Consider the following 22876-nt stretch of genomic DNA (forward strand, 5'->3'; position numbering starts at 1 on the left):
TACTGCATGGGGTTCACACAAACTGCATCCAAATCTGAAGGTTAAACTACAGCTGATTTTCCTGGACTGCCAGGCATTTTAAGCAGAAACATCACTTCAGGTGTTATAGATTATTCCATCTGGAAATAACAAAGACATAGCAGATGCTCTCCAGTAATTCAGAGAGGTATTCTAGTTGAGGTCATTCGCTGCAAAATTAGGCATCCTCTTGAACTGAAGATATGAAAAGGCCTCCCCAACTTCCTGAATCAGGAAATACACAGATATAAAAATACACAAATACCCACAACACAAAGGACATTAATCCTTCCTGCCAAGGACGTTCCAGAGTCTACTTGGGCCCCTCTGGGTTTCTCATATTTTTCCCTAAAATAAATGATAATGTATGGGTACAGCATTTCTCTTGGTAACATCAAGAGGGACGAGTCTGTCTGCCCTTAGGCTTTACTTTGGGACAACTTGTAGAGACTATTTGATGAGAAATTAAACACAAAAAATGTCCTTGTCTCAAAAACCTACTAAGTCATTGGAAAGAATGCAGCCACTTTGCTTCAATACACTCTCTGTATTGTGGCACTCCACCGGACAAAGGCAATGCCACATGCCCTTTTTTCCCCCATTTTTTCCTGGAGCTTAGAAGCACTATGTTTTCCTGTGTGTCTATACAGTCTCAAAGCCAGGGCAGCTATTCTCAGAGCTGTTCCCCTAAAGAACGTGCTGTGGCACCATTTCCCACAGGTATCAGCTGACGAAGTGACCTTGGTCACTTGCAAAAAGGACTGTCTGGTAGTGTCCTTCAGTCTGGCGATTCCAACTGCTGTGTCCCAGTACAAGTGAGCTCCTGATATTTTCCCTGAGGGCCTGGCTCAGGCAGACCAGGTCCCAGCAGCATAAGCCTGTGTTGTCACCCCTCTAACTCTGAACTGTGCGACGTGCAGAGCTAAGAGAATCTGGGTCACAGATTTTATACTGTGGCATGCCAGGGGGACTTGTTATTTCACTTGTTTGTTCTCAGTGGCAGCCTGATGCAACTTGGCATGCAAAAATATGTGCAATGTCACAGTGGCCAGGAAGGTAACACATATCACCCTTGGGTGAGTCTGAAAGCCAATGTTTTTCTAATTAAATGCATCAGGTAACATTTGCACCAGCAAAACTCCACGTTCTTCACCAGAGGTCCTTTTGAATGTGTGTGTGGGAATGCAGGTAAGAAGGCAAACTGAGATATATTATACAATTTTTCAGCTTATTAGGATCAAGGTTTTCTCAAGAAAGTGGCAATTCTGCTCACACACTTAACCTACGATGATCTTAAATGATTTTATGCAGTACAAATTAGTTACAGATCAGTGAGACAATGAATCAGTGTTTTGAGCTGCTGCATTTGTGTTTCTCCTGTTGAGTTGACGGGTACTGGTTTTCACAGCCTTACAACCTACACTTCGTTGTGTCAGGCACTATTATAAGCCTGGACAGCAGCTCATATTTTGGGGTTTTTTTTATAATGCATAAAGCTTGCAAGGCTCCACTGATACTACTAATAACCAGCTTCATAAAATAAAATGACATAGCTGAAGTTAAAATTATGTCTTCCCAGAAATTATCAAGCGTTATACATCATAATTCGCTCAAACACAGAATAAGTTCAACAAATTCAGGGGAACTATTAATACTTGTATAACGCTTTTCAAATCTTTTTTTTATATGGAACTTTAAAATGCTATGTGATAAAAGTATGCATTAAAAAGTAACTGAGATAACACCTCTGGCTATAGAAACTGGTTTAGTTTTGAAAGCATATTGAGACATTTTATTAAATGCAGAGAGATGGAGAGAGAACCAGTTCAGTTACTAAGTAAACTGGTCTGCATTAGTCCAGCATTAAACTGGACTAATCTTTTACTTTCTAATATTATACAGCTCCATCTAATTTCCAGGTCCTAAAAAGATCTTCTGAGACACTTGTTTTGGCTTTGGTGAATGCTCCATGAATAAGGTCCAAAAAGAAGCTTGAAGCTTGTTTTCTGAGCTGTGTAAAAGCCTCTGCACTGCCCCTGTGCTGGGAAAGCTTTTCACCTATTTTTGTACACACCACAATCTGCTGCCTTCTCCTGACACATGCAGACACTTGTGTAACACCAGTGTAATATATAGGTTTATATACTGCAAAGAAAAAGGCCTGTGCAGTTTCATTCTTGCTTGATATATTTTTGCTAGCAATGGGGTTGCCTTCAGAATCATGAGGAGAATGAGTGGCAGCAGAAGATAGATAAAATAGGCTGAATAACCATCTTTCCCTTTTCACAAGGTCTCATATCTGAAGTTGTCAGTTCAGAACTGAAGAAATAAGGGTCCTGAGGTCAGTATTTACTAGGAGCCAAAAGAAATTTACCTGGGGATTGGGAAAGAGCTGCACAGGACCTGCAGCTGATGGTAAAAAATAGGGTGTCCATATTGAGCGCAGTTCTTTCTCTCTGAGAAGGAGATGCACAGGAAAATACTTTTCTGAACCTCTGAGATTATGATGGCCAGGCTTATGTAATTTTGGTTTCATTTCTTTATTTGTAACAGTCAAGAGAATAGGATTAAAGCATGGTAAAAATGGAGTATTAACCAAGCACGGAGCCTCCATTCAATCTATGTATCATCCCTGGCATCACAGCTATCATGATTCTAAATTTCAAACCCAAACAGCTGGGGCACTGCTTTCTTTCTCAGGATGTGATGAAAAATTCATAGAAAGATTGCCTAAGTATCATCTTCTCACTTTTCTTTAGCCATCAAAAATGTAACTTTCATTTCTTTTCTTCACGTGTATTTGCTTTGTTGTTGTATTTTCCCCTGATACATCATTCCATTCTGATTAGACTCTTTTCACGTTTTAGCTGCTATCAATTTCATCTCTCATAAGAAAGCTCCAAAGCAATTTCTTCTTCTTCATTGCTTTATTCCCTCCTCATTCAGGGAAGCGCAAACCACTGAGATGAGCACCAGCTCATCACGTTACGGAGTCAGCAACAAGTTCTGCACGGCCAAGCACTCACTTGCCAGCCTTCCCCTTGACCACTTCTCATCCAGACAGGACAGTTCAATAGAGAGTGTTGGACTGATGATCTCCGATATCAGCTGTCCCACAGAGTTCAGCATAACTCTAGCAGTCCACATCTCAACAAACAGGACTCCTAAAAAGGTTTGAGCTACTTCTCATCTACTCCACTTGAGGTTCTTCGTATTTCAAAAGCTGAACTGACGGAAATGTGTCTTTACAGCGCCAAAAGTCCAGTGTAAGCATGGTGAAGGAAATTTGCGATTTCTTAATCCTGCATCTCATAGGGAACATGAAAAAAATATTTCCCATTAGGACCTTCTTTCAGCCAGGAGGAGTTTGTTTGTTTGTTTTTCATATGTGTATCAATACTTGTTCTCCCTCAGACATTCAAGCACAGAAAAAAATATTTTCGATATAATTAATGTTCACTATTATCAAAAATAATATGAAGACATAGCACTGAAGAGTTAGAAAATTCAGCCTGCTGAGTCTGAAACCTTCTCAAAGAAAATGTATTTTATACAGAGACAGGAACACAATTCTCCCTAAAACAAGGAAACAGGAGCACTATGATGTCTTCAGGCATGTGCAGCAGAATCTGCGACCTGACTATTTGGGTTCTCTCACTAGTTGATTTACCCTTTCTTTAACATGTAATACACAATTCTAATTTTCACTTTCAATAAAGCAAAGAATTGAGCTTCTTTTAGGACAAGAGAAGTAAGAGAATATTACCGAATTTGCCTCCTAATGATTGCTGCCTTACCAGATAAAGAAATAAAACTTGGTAGCTGTTTTCTAAATACTCCACAGAAACCTTCATCATGAAGGAGAAACTCTGAAGGATTTGAAACAATGAGCGGGGCTTGTATTCCAGGAAGTATGGCCTGAGCAAAGAATATGAGTTGTAGTTTTGTTTGTAGTTTCCTAAAATACAAAAATTGTTGCTATTTTCAGTGGAAATCCTATTACAAACTGTGGCTGTTAGTTGCCCATATGCACACATTAGCTAATACTGCTGTGTCTCTGCACGGTAAAATTTATGTGGGCTGTCATGACAGAAGTATGTGCACTTTACGCTGATTGTACTATCTACCGTATTGTCGTCTTCAGCGCACAACTGAATAATTGGCAATAATTTGTTGTCAAGTATTTCCCTTCCAGCAGCTAAACCAAACTGTTGCGTTACTGCATTGGGGATTTAGAAGGAGAGGGGACACTGAATTACTTTTATTTATTACTTTTATTACTTTTATTTATTACATTTTTAAATGGTGTGTGCTGTAAGAGGTAAGAACAAACAATTTTATGTGGGAGATGATAAAACTGATACTACTGCCAAACTCTTTGCACCACTAAAACTGTGGTCTTACATAGTCCAGAGCGTGAGGCCTCGATTCTCAAGAGTGTCATGGAACATACACTCATGGGAAGGCAAAAAAAGATGAATCTAGAGTCTTTTTCTTTGGCAAGAAAGTCTAAATAATAATAACATGAAAATAACATTTTGGCTGTTCTACATTTTATACACCTGTGCCATGGTTTAGGTTTTATTTCATATAGTTGTAGACATAAAAACCCCACAACCAACCAAACGCCCTGAAGCACAGAACATTTAGAAGATTCCATTTAAAAATGTTTAGACTCAGGTTCTGCCCACAGATTGTAAATGCAAACTTAAAAGTGATGCAGATATATAAATTGAGAGCAAAAAGAAAGCAAGTTGAATGGCCAAAGTGAAGGACTCCCCACAGGTTTGAAGCTTGCAAATGAAATACTAAATATTTCAAAATCACTGTAATTTTCTAGATGCAAAGTATTCTCCTGGTATTTCCATTAACGAAGCATTTCAGAAGGTAAGTGTTCAGGTTGCTATGGTTAAAATGCTATTTCAGGTGGATGATTAGGCGGTTTGTTTCTGCATGTGGCAGGGGGCACTGGGAGTCAGGTTTACATTTGATGTTGCGGTTTTTGTAGAGCACTTTGTTACAAAGAAAACAGCATTACTGGGATTGGAACAAAAAACAAGATTTTTTTTAAGATGGTTTTCATATTTCAACAATGCAAACAAAGAAATGTTCAGTCTATCCAGTTGCAGCACAGAAGGCATCACAGAAATTACTATCCGTCCAATAGCTATCTGTAAAATACCTGTAGAATAAATATCACATTCATTCCCATAAGTGCACAGAGGCGTCTTCCCTGAAGAAAGAAGGAAAACTGGGGACAAATAGCATTATCTCAGAAGACAGTGAGGTAACAATAGCCAAAGATCACCCATAAAGACACAGTACTTACAGTTACTTTGCTTGCATCTTCTTTTCAGATTGATCCAACCCCCACTGGATGATAAATGCTATGAATTAAGAATGTTAATTAATAAACTAAGATCCTAAATTGTTTATGTATTTCACCACTAAGTCAAAACAATACAGTTGGTCAAAAACTGTAGTCTGCTAATATAAAAAATGTTTAAAGGAATATGGTGGTCTAACTGAAATGTTTGAGGTGACTATGTTATCATATATGTCACTTGCAGTACAGTAGACATGCAATTTGGAGATTGCCATATTATATAACTTACGTTGCAACATAAACCTCTAGGTATTTATTCTACCATGATGTTTACTATATATACCTATCTCCAGTATATATACCTATATATATATACCTATCTCCAGTATACCTATCTCCTATTATTAAAAAGAAATATATTCCCTATTAAATTAAACCACATCACATTAAAATGACATAACTCATTGTTTAAAACCAAAACTTTTTCAGACAATGCAAAATGTTAAAATTTCTTCTTTTTATATCAGTCCAGAATCAAACACTGGAAGCTAGAAATTCCTTTTTAATTTTTATCGGTTACCAGCTAATTAATAAACATACTTGTTTTTTGAAACGATGTCTGGACATCCAGCACAGCTGGGCACTGAATATTTACCAGGACCAGGCTGTTTTAAGAAAAATCATGTTCTTAGAAATATATTGAACAAAAAACTAATAGAAGGAGATGAAAATATCTACAGTTTTAGCTCGTATGATCATTAGATTCCAGATATGGACCTTCACAGTGCACAGAAAATTAAGGTCGACTTAAAGTACAGTGAAATGCATTTATGTTAATGTCACCTTCTAGACATTGGGCACATATCAGAATACCTCCCTCTGTTTTGAAGTTGCATGATTGCTTTAAGACTACTCATTATTTCCCTTTCTACATCCAGGATTAGTTTATAAATGTTTATGGAGTTGAAATCTTTTTTTCCATGGTGATAAACCCTCCAGTGTACCTTGAGATGGTGGTTATAGATTTGAAGGTCAAGAACCTGAATCTTTACTCTCAACTGAATGCACTTCTCAAAGTTGTAGCTTTTCATAAAGCAGCAGTGTACACAGGAGTAGCACTTTGGTGCTACTTACAAAAAAAAAGGTTTATAGAATGTAATAACAGAATGTAAATATTTCTACCAGAGGTCATGGCTCAAACTCTATTCTCAAACACTTTCAAACTTAATGGCTTAAGCAAACACAAGAACAGCCTAAACCAGGCCCTCTCCAGGTGATTTTCCAACATTGCTTATGCATCTTGATGTAGAATTAATACATTCTGCTTTCTAACATTCTAGCAACAGCTTTACACAATTAAATGTTAACATCAAGGATATCTAGCCAAGTGCTAGCAAAAAAACATGTGAAAGATGTGTTCATGTAATTCCAGCAAACAGCTGAAAGTCACAGTATCTTTTTGCTATGAGCAGAGAGTTATGACTGATCAAAGAATCACAGGATAGTTTGGGTTGGAAGGGACCTTCAAAGGTGATTTAGTTCACCCCCCCAATGCAAAAAAAACAGAGCTCTTTGTCTCTTATTCATATATAAACCATATAGGTATGTGCATGTGCAGCAAAAATGTAATGCATAAAATTGTTAGCCCAAGTACAGCTTCTTAAAACAAAACCAGAAACAATTAGCTTTTTCCCTTTTATCTGGTTGATAAACATTCACTCTATCTGACAGAATTATTTTAAGGAATAATAATCATGTTTGATTTTTCAGACTGAGGATTTCCAAACCGGAGTTCCCGGCTGAAACTGGCAGACAACCATGATAGTTTGTCAAGCAGGTGATAGGAGTGACCATGGGAACAAAAACCAGGACAATTCCCACCACCACCATCACTGCCCCCTCTAGGTATAAACATACAAACTAGTCCAGATGAGAGAATTTTACCCGATCCTTTGGCAGTATTACAAAACGTAATTCTATATTCAATTCCACCACTCAAACATCTTCGCTCTTATTGAGAACTGCAAGTTGTATCTGTGCTGCACAAGCGTTTCACAGGTCTCAAATGCCATAACTCTCAGATTTTAAGGCAGCTGAAGCAGTCTCCATCAAAGCATCAGCTACACGGATGCAATGGTTACTGAATACAGCAATTTTTTCCTTTTTAGTTACGGGTCACCTCACTTCAGTTTAGACAGTTCACAATCTATTACCCACCACCTAAAATGCCACAGATCAGGTTGTCTTAACTTCAAAAAACCCCAGAGAGTGCAAACATGTGAGAGGGATAAACTGAATGTCAGTGGTTAAATTGATACTTTATATAATAAAGTTAGAGGTGAACTGCAAATCTTTGCACATATTCCCAGAACTTCAGCAGCAGATGTTGAGCTGGAAGATAAAGTTGGGCATTCAGCACAAATGAAATGCAAAACCTACTGGTTCTCAGGTCCCACAACATCCATTCTGCTAAACTTTCTGCTACCAGTTCTTCAGCAACACCCCACTATACATTAAAGTGATATTATTACCTCAGTAGTGATACCAATCTGAAGGCACAAAAGTGACCTTTACAAGTAGAGAGGTCATACAAGTGACACCTTTTAATATTTCATAAAGGCTTAAAATATATTTTTAATATATTCACAATACTGAAGATATAAAAAGTGATTTTTCAACTTGGTAAAAATTTTACTTCCAATTGGAAATATAGAGAACATTTAAAAAATTGGTTTTATAGTTAACATACTGTGTATGCCATTACAAGTTATGCTGACTATAACCATAATTTATTTCAGTACTTGGAAGGATGACGGGTACTCTTACAATACTGTTGTTAACACATTTATTCACCCTTGCACCTAAACTAATTGTATGTTTACAGTTATTCTTTATTACGCTTGTAACAAATATAAACATCATGTATGGATACATGCATTCTCTGATTATTTTGAAATATGCATCATTAGAATCAAACACTATCTTTAAAATATCATGCACCCCATGATAAGCTATGTGATTACTTGTCTAAGAAGGGCATGAGTAAGAGAGAGCTGCAGGATCAGACTCTTAATTTTCCCTTTTGGAGTTCATTTTCCACCTTTATGATCATGATTTGCCATAAGAATAAATTTCTTTTAAAATAGGGTCTTGGTTGTCCAATCCCCACCCCAGAAATCATCTTAGAATTAATCACAGCTAAGAGACACTTTAAAAGGAGCTGTAGCTGTGAAATAACAATGTTTGGTATTTAATTGACCCATGGAAACAAGACACTGTTAAAGCTGATTCCATGAAAAGCTGGTTTCAAAGGACTGTGGAAAGCAGATGGATTCTGGGAAGGAATTAAGTGTCTGCTGGTAGGGGGGTGATGGGTTGGCTTCATTAATAAAATGCAAACAGCAGGAGGACGGTAATGAATAGGCACCCCAGAACTGACGTATCAAATTTATTCTATCAGGTGTGTGTATTCACATGATCCCAAAATGAAAAATAAAACACAAAACATCACCAACCCAACACAGTTTTACTGCACTGGCAAGATGAAGGCACCTACAAAGGGCTTCCTCTAATAGCAAAGTAAATGGTGAGTGCATGTTAACTTTGAAAGCAGTGGAACAACCTCTGAACGCTACACAACTCTCCCCAACAGGTGATCTGGCTGGTATGTTGACCTTCTTCTCAGGCTCAGCTTTCCCAAAATCTGCTCTCAGGACACTGATATCCTGTGCAGCATAGAAGGTGCTTTGCTATTTTCCTATGAGCATTCTTGGCGCTTGATGGAAAGTGACAATATCATATCAGAAAAATGCAGCGAATTTAGATCCCAATTCAATATGGCAATTACGTAGTATTCAACTCCAAAGACTGTGCTCTCCAGCCCTCTTTAAGAGAGAAACTTTCTGTAATGATTGAAGATCTCTGACTACACTACATACTCAGACTTAACGATGGTTGTATATGGCAGTTCTTTATTACAGATTATATAGACCAATAAAAGTTGTATTTAATTAGCCTCCACAATGCTTAAGACCCAGATATATGGATCATATCACACACTTTTGGAAGAGAGTACAGAAATCCTGAATAGCAAAGTGTGCAGCCATGACAAAATGGCCAAAGAACTCTATAGAGAAAGACAGAAATACATGGGAGGATTTCCCTAAGCACTAGTGATAAGGTCTGGTGCAAAATGAGCAATGTGGTTCTTTTTTAACACACATAAAGGCACATATTTAATACTGAATATTTACACAAAAAGTGTAATTATCCCTTTTCTTTCATACACACTGGCTTCTTGAAGGCTTAACATCTGCAACACTGACCAAACCCTAACCCCACAGTTTATGAGATTTCAGGGGTTCATTGTAGTCCAACCTTGTAATTCAATGGTAGGTTTTCTTACCTACGAGAGCATCACACTCCTGAAGAGTCAATTTGGTCCCTCAACAATTAGCCAGACGTTTCTGCCCTATGAGTTGAAAGCAGTAGGAAAAGACTACCCACTTTGTTGGAGGAATGCAAAGCCACTGGAAATCACTTTGGAAGTACCAGCCTATTTAAGAACATGTGTGCTGCTCCACGAGAAGACCATCGTCTATTCCAGGAGGTTCCTTGTCCTTGGAACTGGCTTCACCAGACAAATGCTGGAGATATAAATTGGTGCTTTTTGCACCATCACGTGTTAATGGCTTCCTCACTGCTTCCTCACTAATCTATTATGGGAACAGGACAAATTTTAGTTGTATATGACAACAATTTTAGTGGTATCTGAGTGGTTTGAGACTCACAGAGTAGTTTTTGTTCTTTGAATTAGAGAAGCCTGAAATAAGCCATTGAACCTGCTTTTGCTATGAAAAGGAAGCTATTTAGAAGGAACTATCTATCTGACCACAGTAAGGAAAGATTATGAACATTGTGTGATGGGTTTTATTTTTCCAGGTACCTACATGCATTCCTGAAGGCAGATTTATTTTTTTTTAATTAGGCTACTATAATATTCATTAACTTAAATTCAATTTTCTCTCAGAATTGTTTATATGCCTCATGATATTGAAAGTCCAAGGTGCAAAGAAAGCAGAAAGATGTTTGCTCCAGTTTTTTTAAGGGGAACCCTTTCAGAAATCTTACACAAATTTTAAGGAACCCAACACTTTCCCTCCAGTTGTGTCCCATCCAAACTACTTTTGGTATAAGCACTCAAATCTGGTGATTTAAAATACACTTTCAGAGGCATAGCTTAGAGGAGAATATCATATCATTGAGTACCAAGCATATTTTAGCTTCTTCTGCAGAGCTAATGGTAATGGTCACCTGTTGTTTGCCAAGAAGAAGAGGAGCATGAGGGCAGCTAAATCACTCATTTTTACATTTGTCAACTGTCTGTCGATGTATTTTGCAGTTTTCACTCAGCTCTGACAGTAAACCTCTAAGAATTCATTACTTTGTGCTACCAAAAGTCTAGATGTGGTCTATTCTTTGGAGTTTGGAAGTTGGTGCAGTAATAAAGCATACTATGTATTACCTCTAGAAATATCGCCATTTCCAAAAGAAGGCCTGAGATAGAAAAAAAGTAGCCTGAAAAAGCACCACTGCGATTTAATACAAAAGGGCAAAAAGTGATAAGAGTTAAAGCACCGAAAGGAAGCTGGTCTTTGAAGCACAATGAAACTGCGTTTTCCGCCTCTAAATTATTTGAAGCAGAATACCACAAATCACCCAGTAATCTTCATACACGAAATTCACTGTAAGATTTTATCACCACTATATTAATTTAGGCACCCTGTGCTTTTCTGGCCATCACGGAAGAGGCACAGTTAGGATACGGAAACTGGTGGTGCCTTATTTACCCTGCTCTTGCTTTCTGCAGCCCTTGCTCTCACTAAGGCAGGATGAACCCTGTTCCCTATGCTTACAGATTTCCTTCTCCACCAGTACAATGTATTTAAACTTCCACCAACACTGTGGGAGCTGTTGCCCTTCAGAGGTAAAGGAGAGGGGAGCCAGCTTTGTGCCAACACACACTGTAGTAGCTTGTGAGTAAGGGTGAACCTCTGTCAGGTGCAATAACTGCCTCTGCAGCTCTGCTACTAATACAACCACAGCTATTAATGGCTTTAAGAGCTTTTATTGCCACTTTAAAAATTTGAATCCTTTTTAAAAAGCAAACAGGATTAAAAAAAGATTAGCTGCATCTGGAAGATGCTTTTTTTCAACATTAAAAAGGCAGCGTTCTGGAAAGTTCTTTAATAATCGCTGCCATTAGCTGTGACCCCAGAATTTGCTCCTCTTTTCCACGCTCTTTAAAATTTGTGTGCACTTTTATACCAAAGATTTCCATCTAAATGAGGTAGGAAAAAATCTGAATTGTCTTTAAAAACATAATTTTATATTTTCCTCTCCAGTCATTTGACCTATGAACAAATACAACCAGATAAGCTCAGAATTGGGTTCGCTAAAAAAATCGTCTCTTATATTCTAGAAAAAATATTTAGAAATTAATATATGAAAGTGAAAAGGATCCTCATGGTTTAGATCAGTAAGTTTTAAATTAAAATAGAAGAACATCTAATACACAAAAAGAGTACAGTAATTTCTAAATGTAGAATAATTGTCCTTAAGGTATTTAAATAAAATTATACATTTTAGATGTACATATGTAAAATACTTAAAACCTCTTTCATTTGACATACATAATTATATATGTGATGTTAATGCAGTTTCAACTTTACTTGATGGGAAAACACTACATTATAGTCCCAAACTCCTTCAAAATAAAACTTTTAGAAGGCATTTATGGATCTAAAGTGCAGCATGTGTATGTATTTTTGGAGAACTCATTGCAACCATCTGAAATGCTGCTCATCACCTCTAATCCCTGCACTGATTTCCCCTGAGGAAAGCCAGGCTCCAGCTCCTCCACACCATCCTTTAGGCACCTGTAGATCTAAGGACTAAGATCCCCCTTCACCTTCTCAAGGCTGCACAACCGCAGCTCACAGCCTCTCATATGCCTGCCGCTGCAGTTTTCCACTATCTCAGTGGCCCTACACATGCCTGGCTCCAGTATGTCCCTGGTATCTCATACTGCTGAGCCCAGAACAGATCCAGTGCTCAGCAGAGGGGTCAAATCCTTTCCCTCAACCTTCCTAATACAGCCCAGAATGCCATTTTTCTTCTCTGCAACAAAAGCACGCTGGTAATTCCCCTTCAACGTGCTTTTCACAATGACCCATCATGGGTTTTTCTGCCTATCTGTTTTCCAGCCATTTGACCGTCTACCTGGTCTGCATCTGGGGTTCCTCCTCCCATCTACAGGACTTTGCATGCGTGTCTGTTGTACACCATGAGCATCCTGTCAGGCCACTTTTTCAGCTTGTGCAGGTACTTCTGAAAAGCAGCCCAGCTTTCCACTGTAAAGATTTCCCACAATCTGGTATCACCTGAAAATCTGCTGGGATACTCCATCCCGTTCTCTAGGTTCTTAATAAAGATGTGGCACAGTCCTGGCCCCAGTATGAGTCCCTGAGGCATAACTGGCCACCAGGTGGACTTTGAACCTCTAACCATTGCCCTTTCAGTCCCCTGGTCCAGCCCATTTTTCACCCATCTTATCATCCGCTTTGGTTGGATGTTACTAAAAATGTGTTTAAGTTCAGCAACTCGCAACAATTTTTCCATTTATAGCAATGAAGACTGCAAACTGCCTCAAAAGATCATTCCCCAAATCCCCAAATCTCTATATTCCCATTCCTGTGATAAAATCCTAACGACGCGATGTACTGAAATCCTTAGGGATTCCTATGACTGACAGAAAGTCTTATGATAATACGGTTCTTCAGGATCATTTGAAATAGATGCTACTATCTAAATATAAATGTACTATCATTATTTCAATGGGCAATCACTGAAGTAAACAGCAACATTTCTATCAATGTGAAGAGCTCCATTGCAGACAGGTGCACATATATTTGCATGTATCTGGAGCATCATGCACTGGCACATTCTTTGGATTCAATGGAAAGCCAGAAATGGAGGATTTTCAGTATACAGTTTTCATCAGACGGTTCGAACTACGTTATGTAAAGTCACTTTTGGTCTTGCTGCAGGCTAAAGAAATAAAAATAAGCCACTTCTGAGTTACCCATATTCAAAGAAACAATCTAAAAGGGTCTTGTAAACTGAAAACATCTTTCTATCTAGATACAGCTATTCTCAAAGCAGAAGTAAATTTATTATAATCCTCCAGAATATCTGACAATTGCATGTATCAATAAACATGAATATTTTCAGGTCCAGATTTCTACAAGAGGGCAGTTTCTCTTGAAAAAATAGATAAGGAAGAGGAAACAAAGTAGGTCTGTATCAGTTGGAAAACCTAGAAAACAGCAACATCTTACAGGGTAGCTACTTACCGGTTATAGCTGCTTAGTGTATTTCAAAGGCCAAACAGACAGCATGAAGGAAAACAGCTCCTGTAAATAAATGAATAGATAGATAAATAAATAAACAATTTCATACATTAGAAGGTTAGTGAAGACAGAATACTATCAGAGATGTCTCCAAAACTTCTCTTCCGTAGTGTCAATAAGATACTCGAATCCCAAGCACTCAGCTTGTAAAACCTGATTTTATAAAGCCATTCCCAGTAGGGGATGCTGCTGTTTTAACTTCTTTCACACAAACTCAGTTTGACTTCGGGAATCCTCACTTGTACCCCAGTTTCTCTGTGTTCTAAGATGTAACTTTCTTTGCTGAACAATGATATCAGTGCAATATAAAGTGATGAAAAGATTTGCAAGCTCAGCTGAAAAGCATCACTGAACGTGTTCCCTTGCACAGAGCTTTTACTGTGAAGGCACAGAGAAACATCCTTTTTACACCCCTGGGTAAAGCACCTGAGTCACTACAGAAGTTAACAGTTACTGTTAAAAAAATTCCCATTGAGCTATAAGCTACAATATACTATTAACTACATAAGCAGATTTAATTTTATCAAATACATGAGATAAAGGGATGTTACAACAAACAGCTTTCTAAACAGAAGTACTGGGGCATATGTGTATTCAGGAACGCATCAACTCAGCTTTCCAAAAATGCATACTGAGAAAGGCAAGAGAAGGGGAGAAGGAAGGAAGTCAGATTGATACTCAGTCTTTAAATGCAGAAGCAGGACAAATCTCAAGTTTCTGGAGCAAACAGGAACTCTGTTATGCCCTGGTATTTTTTCTTCCTACAGTCCCAAAGCAAGTGTCAGGGATCTAACAGAGAATTACTTTCCTTATGGTATTCCTGCTGGTAGGTGAAACTGGACTAGCTCATAAATTGCAAATATGCAATGAAGCTCCTAATTTATTTGCATTTATGTTCAGCCCTTAAGGGACTTACCGGTACCAAATGCTATAAAACACATAATCATTGTCTCTAAAAAAAAAATCCTGCATTGCCTTCAGTGATAAAAGACAAGATCATCATCCCCTAATTACATATATTATTTCCCAGGTGAAACCTAGCAGATTCTAGCTACAGAACATAGATCAAATTATTTTCATATTAAAGAGCACATAATTTAGAAAAAAAATAAACCCATATGTGTGTATTAATCCTTCCTTACGAACAGAGCCAAGGGAAAAGTTGTGGAGATGTAGATTCTGAATCTTGACAATGGATTAATAGAAAACTTCAACAACATGCCTTGATTTGTACTAAAATATGAAGAAAATTAATGAGCATGACAATAAGAAACAAGATATAAAGCTGATTGAAAAGAGTAAAGATAACCATCTGTTTAAAATCAAACTCTGCTCCCTTCATGTCAAAAATGTTGAGGCTATTTTCAAGGTATTTTATTAAAAAATGAAACATTTCATTAAAAATTAATTCCTTCTGTTAATTTTTTGATATGATATATTTATTTTTTATCACTCAATGTGGTGAAAATATTAAAGAAAAATAATATAATCACACTAAAATGAAGTATTTTACTCTTAAATTTAAGATCAAAATAAAAATCTCAGAACATTTTCTTTTGTGACAAATGCCAAATATCAATTTGCTATTCCAATCCAGAACATATTTTTTACCTGTTAGCATTCCTGATAAAATGGGAATTCTATTCTTAATTTCTCTTGGTTGAAAACAAAGCCCGTAGAGAAGACTGGTCCTACGCTTACTCAGCACAAACACACGGCATCGCTTATACCAGGTAGAATACTTCATTCTTCCTCACCACCTTGCAGGCCCCATTGCGTACTTAGGAGGTTTTACCTAAGCTTGTAAAAATGGCAAGATTGAACCACAATGATGCTTTCATGACAAAGTCATCATCAAATTCTATACAGTTACCAAAGAAGAGACTTGCCCAATTCAAAACAGAAAATCAATAAATTAAAAATTGCCTGTTTGAAAGGACAAATTGCATCAAATCCTTGAAAAATGGCTATATGACATTCCGCTAGGCGATTTGCATTGATTGTATGCGATGGTGTCTTGCTTGGACACTCGAGGGAGGAAAGCTGTGCGGAGCTGTGATTATGTGCAATGTGGGTTTTGTTCTGGGACAGCTGCAGGTTCTTTGTGGCAGATCTGCTGCACCTCTTGATGAGATTGATCCTTGACTAAATAGCGCACTGAAGATAATGACTCGTATTTTTTGTCTTTCGTGTTTCAGTAAATAAACAAAACCCACCAATCGTAACAGAAGCCCTGAGCCTTGCTGAAATCACATGAATGGCAAAATATTAATTGATTTGACTGGGGCAGGATCAGATATCAGTGTAGCCAATTGGTGCAACTCCAGAAAAGGACACTAAATAAAGCACTCTCATAGAGCTTATGTGAGCACATCTCTGATAGTGAAGACTTAGCCTCATTTTTCATGGTCATTCAGGCCTTGAAAAAGACAATAAAATTGGATGTCCAGATGCAATTAGGAAAAAAATAACAAAAACCATCATACTTAATATTTTCATTACTCCTTTGATTAGATGTGTCTTAATGTTCCTTTTTATACAATTAAATGCTTACTGTGTAATATACACTCCATAGTAGTTTAAAATTATTACAGCTATTAAGACTTTTAAAAGCATTATGCAAATTGTCTTTTAACTATAAAACTATTTCAAACAACTAGAAGCCAGAAAAGAAGAGCTTGGTTTTAGTAGAAGAAAAGAAAGCAATTTTTTATCCGTTTTCTATGTGGCATGTAGTAGAATATATGTTCTGTTCCTAGTTCAGACATCAATTTTTTAATCAAGGCCAAGACAGATGCAATAAACAAGTATCCTATCAAGTAATATTTTTTTGAGATAGCATGTGAAAGAAACATCCAAATCCTGACTACTCCTAATGACTTATGCAAATAATAAATACGCTTATATCTTGCAAACTATACAATTTTGCTACTCGTTCTCAGTGCTTGACTTTCAACACTGCTGTCATCCAAGCACTTTCAGACTGTCCTTCTGGAGCGTAAAGCGATCTACTTGTTTCTAAAGGGCAGCCAATACAAAGTGCCTCTTTTTGCATTGTCATGATTATTTTATACAGACGTATCACAGTGACTTACGGTGCTTGGAGACCCTGATTCAGAGGAGACAAAGTAGGAAATTGTTTTCAAGATCCATTAAATGCCAGTCAGTATCTCTTAGAAGTTATTAAGCCCTTGGCAACAGAGGAATTTACATCAAACCTTGTGCTACGGTCAGAAAATCACCAGATCAACTTAAAGGGGGCTGAAATAAAGATAAAGGCACCACTGTCATCTCACTCATAAGCCAGAAATGACCAGCATGTATTGATTCTCTAAATGTTTGTTTACATAGAAGAGTTCTTGACTCAATTTTTTATGTAAATGATTAGCTCCAGTGCATTAAAAACTTCACTTGAAAATATGTATATTGCCTTACCCATAAGAAAAGTATTTTTCCTCTCAATGGGTTCATGGCTTGCTAGTAGTTTAGTCAAGCATAGAAAAAGTTACACCTGCTGTACTAACTGGGCATTGCCACTTCCAAGAGATGGTCACATTCCTTGTGCTGGCTGCTGTCATCTCCAAATTCCACTCTGCAACTTAGTTCACCAGTTCCCCTTACCAGAGATAAACTCTAACTACATTAACTTTGATTTTCTTCCCTGTAGTAACTCATGTCTTTATGAAGATCTGTTTCCAGAAACCTAAATAGTATATTTTGAATTTATAATTAATTTTGCTTCCACGTTACCATAACCATCTTTTTAAAGGACCTGTCTAACCTGCAGGCACTTACTCTGTAGTGGCATAGTCATTCTTAAATGAAGACAGTGTAAAATCCCTGCCATGTCCTGGAGATTCACAAGCTCTACTTGGAGCCAGGCAACTGGAGACCTGCTCCAGGACAGCACTAGTGTTAGCTGGGCAAGTAGCTCAGCAACAGGAAAATACTAAGATGAGTATCTAAACCTTCAGACAACTTGTGACACACTTTCTACAGTCTGAAACACTTGAGAAAGCTAATTTGCCCTGCTGCTGGAGATCGTAAAGGAGATCATTAGTAATTCTAACTGAATGAATGGGGAGGCTTTGGCTCATTTCTAGTACTAAGAAGTATTTCCCTAAGCGCAGACAGAAAGCAAGAATTTTCAAATTGTATCCTGGTGGACAAGGAAAGTTGAGACTTCATTCTGAAAAAAATGAGTTGTCCCAACCTTTTAACTCTTTCCAGCATCGGAAGTGAAATATTAAATTAAAGCACAGATGGTATGTACTTTTCACTCAAGTTCTTCCAACTCTTATCACGTCACAAAGAGAATTTAGTGAATTAAAATCCCTTCAGTTTTCCCCCACACTGAATGTCACACTGAATGTAGTCAATAATTACTGGATGTATTCAATAATTACTCACTGAGATAAGTGAAAGCTTCTTTTGAGTCTCTGATGAGCAGTATGTGCACCTACCGGAGACGAGGGCCCCAGCGTCATGGACCCACCAAATATATACAGAGCAGTAAGCAAGAGAGATGGGTGAGCACCAGCCAACACAGGGCTGGCTAAAAACAAAACCCCTCCCTTCAACTGCAGGAGAAGAATCACTACGAACTAGCATCCTGTTCTAGAAAATGCTATTATCTATTGCACTTTGCAGCAGTACTTCTCAAGAGATCACAGCACAAGCTGACAGGCCGCCCTCCAGTCCAAAAGGGAAGATGATTTATTGCTGTCTGTCCTGACAGCATCCATGGTATTTTTACTTGGTGCTGCTTTTAAGTACAGATGCTGTCTTGAACCAGCACAGATAATGGGTTCAGCTTCAGGTCAACAGAATTATTTTTGTTCTGATAAAAGTGTGGTACTCCTATGCCTGAGGTTTATGTATGCAAGGATGTCTGCTGCTAGATGTTTCAGGAATTGTGTAGGTAGCAGATAGCATGATTTGCATCAGGGATGCCTCAGTAGTGTCACTATTCCTAGCTGAGATCTGTGTACATCTTGGTTCTTTTTTTAGCAAAGAGGCTGTTCGATGACTTCATCAAAATGTAGGAGGATAAAATTAAGTTTGCTGAGGATTTACTCAAGCTGTGTTGTTTCTCAGACACACAACAGTAAATAGCCATGCACTGTTGCCACTGCCAGTGTCAACATGTACGTCTTCATACATTCAGTACATGTGTAACTGTGGGCTTTTATGACTTCTGCTTTTGCCTAAAAAAGACTAAAAAGTCTGCAAAGTAAAGTTTTTGAACTAAGCTAATGAAACCACAGGAAGAAGAGGTATTGGGAAGATGAAGTCTCTAACGGGTCTCCGGCCTACTCACTTCCCTCATGAGCTAACTTTTTTAGGGTGTGTTTTCTCCATGATTGTTTTCTATATGTTTCATAGAACACAACATCATCCACTCTAGGACTGTTTTCTATACCCACCAGATGACAGAACAGTTGCAATGCTTCCAGCTCTCAGTGGAAAGCATCCAAAATCCAGGAGGCTGCCTACCTGTCCTTATCAGAGGGCGGCCTGGCATGATCAGAGTTGCTGATGAACTGCATCCAGGGTTGGGGCACTGCCTGATTTCTCCCCAGTTTATGTAGCCAAATGAGGTCCAGTAGAGGTGAAGGGACAGAGTTTTTTTCTTCACCTGCTGATAGGGATGAATAATCACAGCCTCTCCAGAGTTAAGAATAATCAAGCACAGTCCCTGAGTAACTTGTTTCTCTGGACAGAAACCTGTAGATGCAGGGACTCAAGAAAGCAACTGTGTGTCCTGTTGCACTAAAGGAGGATGCTCTAAATTCTTCTTCCTCCACAAGCATCTTCCTGAATCTGGAATAGTCAGCTGAGTTCTGTGATTCTTTTCACAGCAATTATCTGCTTGTATTAAAGTCACATTTTCTATTACTAAGGTTCATTTTGCAGAAGTTCCACAATAGCTTCTTGATTGAGTAAGTTTCCAGAAAAAGGAAACCTGCTTCCTTTTCTCTTTCTAAATGGCCCATACAAAGAACTCTTTTATGAATAACCATCTGCTGTGATCTCCTAGTACAACTAATTCAACTCTCAGATTTCAGTTTTGAGGCAGAGATGTTGGCACTTTAAGTAGAACAATTGCATAACATGGAGATTTATTTTTTTTTTACTTATATAAACTGTGTTTTCTAGTGCATTTGGATGCTGGGAAAAAAGGAAAGGCTTTGTGGTGTTGAGTTAAATGCAATGCCTGAAGTGGTCTCTTAACATAACAATGGCACACGCCAGCCAGCACAGGACCATTCCTGTGCTAAGAGGTGGAAACAGAAGCTTAAGAGCTATTATTTTCTGCTTTGTCCAGGAAAGATACAATGTACTCTCGTCCTGGGTCATACACAGGTACTATACAAATAGGCATTGTACCAGCAATCAAACCCTGAGAAGCTAAAATATGCTTGCAACTGACTGATCTATGCCACGTGGAAAATAACACGGCTAAAGCAAGGAGCAAACATACTTGATAATAAAATTGTCCAGCATCAAATCAAACCAAATGGAGACAAAATTAAACTGGACATTTGACATAAAACCATTTTGTAAAAATGAAGTAAAGCAAAGTGATCCACTCTATTCTTGTTCTAGCTATGCAAAATGTTCACCAAATGTGATGTTATTTAATCACAATGCTGAACTTGAACACATCAGTACTTTTTAGCAGGAAATTGACTTTATCAGTCTTGTCCCCTCACCATTCTGTTCATTAGAAATTGCATTACTTGAATACTGCTCCTCCTGATTATTTCAGGTAGCTGAGCTGAGCTTTACAGCTTGATCTGTGGCCACTGAATCGCATGAGAAAACTCCTCTGGGTATGGAATGAGAATCTGTATGTAGCCTTGCAAGTGGGAGGTTTATAACCCAGTCCTCAATACCTTTACATCAATCTTTTAAAAATAATTCTCTAGGTTCACCCTTATCTGAACTAGCTACTGTTATTGATTAGTAAACTTGTTTAATATTCTTTTGAAACTAAAATAAACGAAGCAGTTCAATAAATAAAGGAACTTCATCTCATGACAAGAGTGCAAATGAGAAAAAAACCCACCTAGTATGTTAACAGCCTTGACATACTGAAATATATCAAAAGTCAAAGCCCTCTATTCTTAGCTCATCATGCAAATGCAGACCTGTGGTATGAGACTGTGAATTATTGACTGAAGGAGAACTGTGTGCCTTACACTGGATCTGATCAGAGCTACTAATTCACATATTTTGCAGGTTATACTCTATTATACTCATCTTTTGTACTTAGATTATTTATAACAGGATAACATTGACAATTCATATCTAATCTATGATCAAGTGTAGCTATAAGAACATTACTACATTTGTATCTTTTAATCTCATTCTTGTTCAGCTGCTTATTTCTACCTAAACATCTTATTATGCACTTACTGAAACAGCCTAACTGTGGGTTTAGATCATGTCTCCAGTTTGTAAAGATAATTTTGGAAATAAACCTCTTAGAACATTTTGACAGGTTTCCTAGGATGGTTGTCAGCTGCACCTGGAAGAATCATACTTTATGTCACCAGTCATGCCATTAAGAATAACATTGAGTACTACTGGAATCTGAAGAACTCCTGCTGGCCTTCCACCCATTTTGATGGCACAAGGTTTGTAAGTGGTGCCTGGGAACAGTTTTCCAGCTTTACACAGAACCTTAGAGCAGATTCAAGCAGGTTAGGATTCTCAATTTGCTTATAGTAATGTTATGAGAGACAAAATCCCTAGTGAATGTTGATATTTTATGTGTTGCTTTTTTTTGCACACAAGGCCTCTCAGCATCCCATAGCACAAAGGGAATTATTATGGAGCTATTCTTTCTTGAAAAAAATAATGCTGCATGTTATTCTTCTCTCATATTCTAGATATGTTTTTTTCCCTTAATAGTGTATCTGCATAGATAATTCTCTCCAAGATTTTTGTGATTACAGTTTATCAAACTCAGTGAATTTAAGAACATTTAGGATGCTCTTAATCTATTCTTTCCTAACTGAAGGTATTGGTGTTAAAACACTAGATCACAAATGAATAGGAAGATACTGTATTATCTCCAGCACTCAGTACAGTTATTTCTTCCTGAGGGAGATTTTCTTGGCATGTAACTATACCTAAGCCTGTTCACAAGCACGTACACACAAACACAAATGCAGACCATGCCACAAGATGGAGAAATATTGTTCCTTTTAATGCTGCAGTCAATCCCCATACTCACCTGACAGAGATAAGCACAAACCTACATGTTGATATTCCACGTTAGCTGTGTAATTTGCATGCACTCTTAATAATCAAGAAAATGTGGCTTGGTTAATTAATTTAAGGGAGGTAACTCATTCATGATTCCAAAACATTATCCTCTCCATGATGCACTTAAGTAATTTTTGTGGTCTTGAGTAATTTCTTGAATTTGCAATTTGGTAATAAACCTATCATGCACTTCAAACATAAAAAGCTAATCTGGCACTGGGCTATAGTTTAGTTCTTGTGCTTTCATTTACTGTTGGATATGTAGCAGGATTCTAATTTATAAATCTTCTCAGGGTGGGAATTCTTTTTTCTTCTAATATGGAGATCTGAAACTTTTTAAAAACTAAAACTGAAATTTCACCATAAAAATAAAAATGCAAAGAATATGTGCTTACTAAGACACAAAGATTTCTCAGAGTTGCTCATTCATGTAGTTTATATGGAAACAAAGGTGTAGCAGATTAGTGAAGGAAAAAGTACATTGAGGAATTGCCAAGGTTATTAAGGTGAGGTTCTGCGGGGAAGAGAGTTTAAAAATAGTTCCTTTTTCTTATAACATCATGTATTCATAATTCTGAGGAAATACAATGCAATAGACGACACAATAACAGAACACATACTGCTTTTCCTTCCCTATATGGATTCACATCTACATTTTTCTTCATGCATCTATACAACCTGCATGACATTTTACTGGTAAAGAAGTGGAAATTTAGTATAAGTTGCTTCCAAAAGAATATTACACTTATATTTCTTACTAAAATAAGTGCAAAGATAGCAATTT

General features: G+C 37.6%; 1 long non-coding RNA gene across 1 annotated transcript in view; it reads right to left on the minus strand.

Moving 5' to 3' along the window:
• Window positions 1–1952: 1952 nt before the first annotated feature.
• The window catches only part of LOC110358963 (uncharacterized), a 108800-nt gene continuing 87876 nt past the window's right edge, over window positions 1953–22876 (minus strand). Inside the window, exons 2-4 of the long non-coding RNA XR_002413831.2 lie at window positions 13759–13818; window positions 5348–5405; window positions 1953–3320 (exon numbers count right to left, since the gene is read on the minus strand). This is a non-coding gene — a long non-coding RNA (uncharacterized LOC110358963). The remainder of the gene's footprint in view (window positions 3321–5347; window positions 5406–13758; window positions 13819–22876) is intronic.

The sequence above is a fragment of the Columba livia genome, chromosome 4, assembly GCF_036013475.1.
Source record: "Columba livia isolate bColLiv1 breed racing homer chromosome 4, bColLiv1.pat.W.v2, whole genome shotgun sequence".
In the NCBI taxonomy this organism is placed as follows: domain Eukaryota; kingdom Metazoa; phylum Chordata; class Aves; order Columbiformes; family Columbidae; genus Columba; species Columba livia.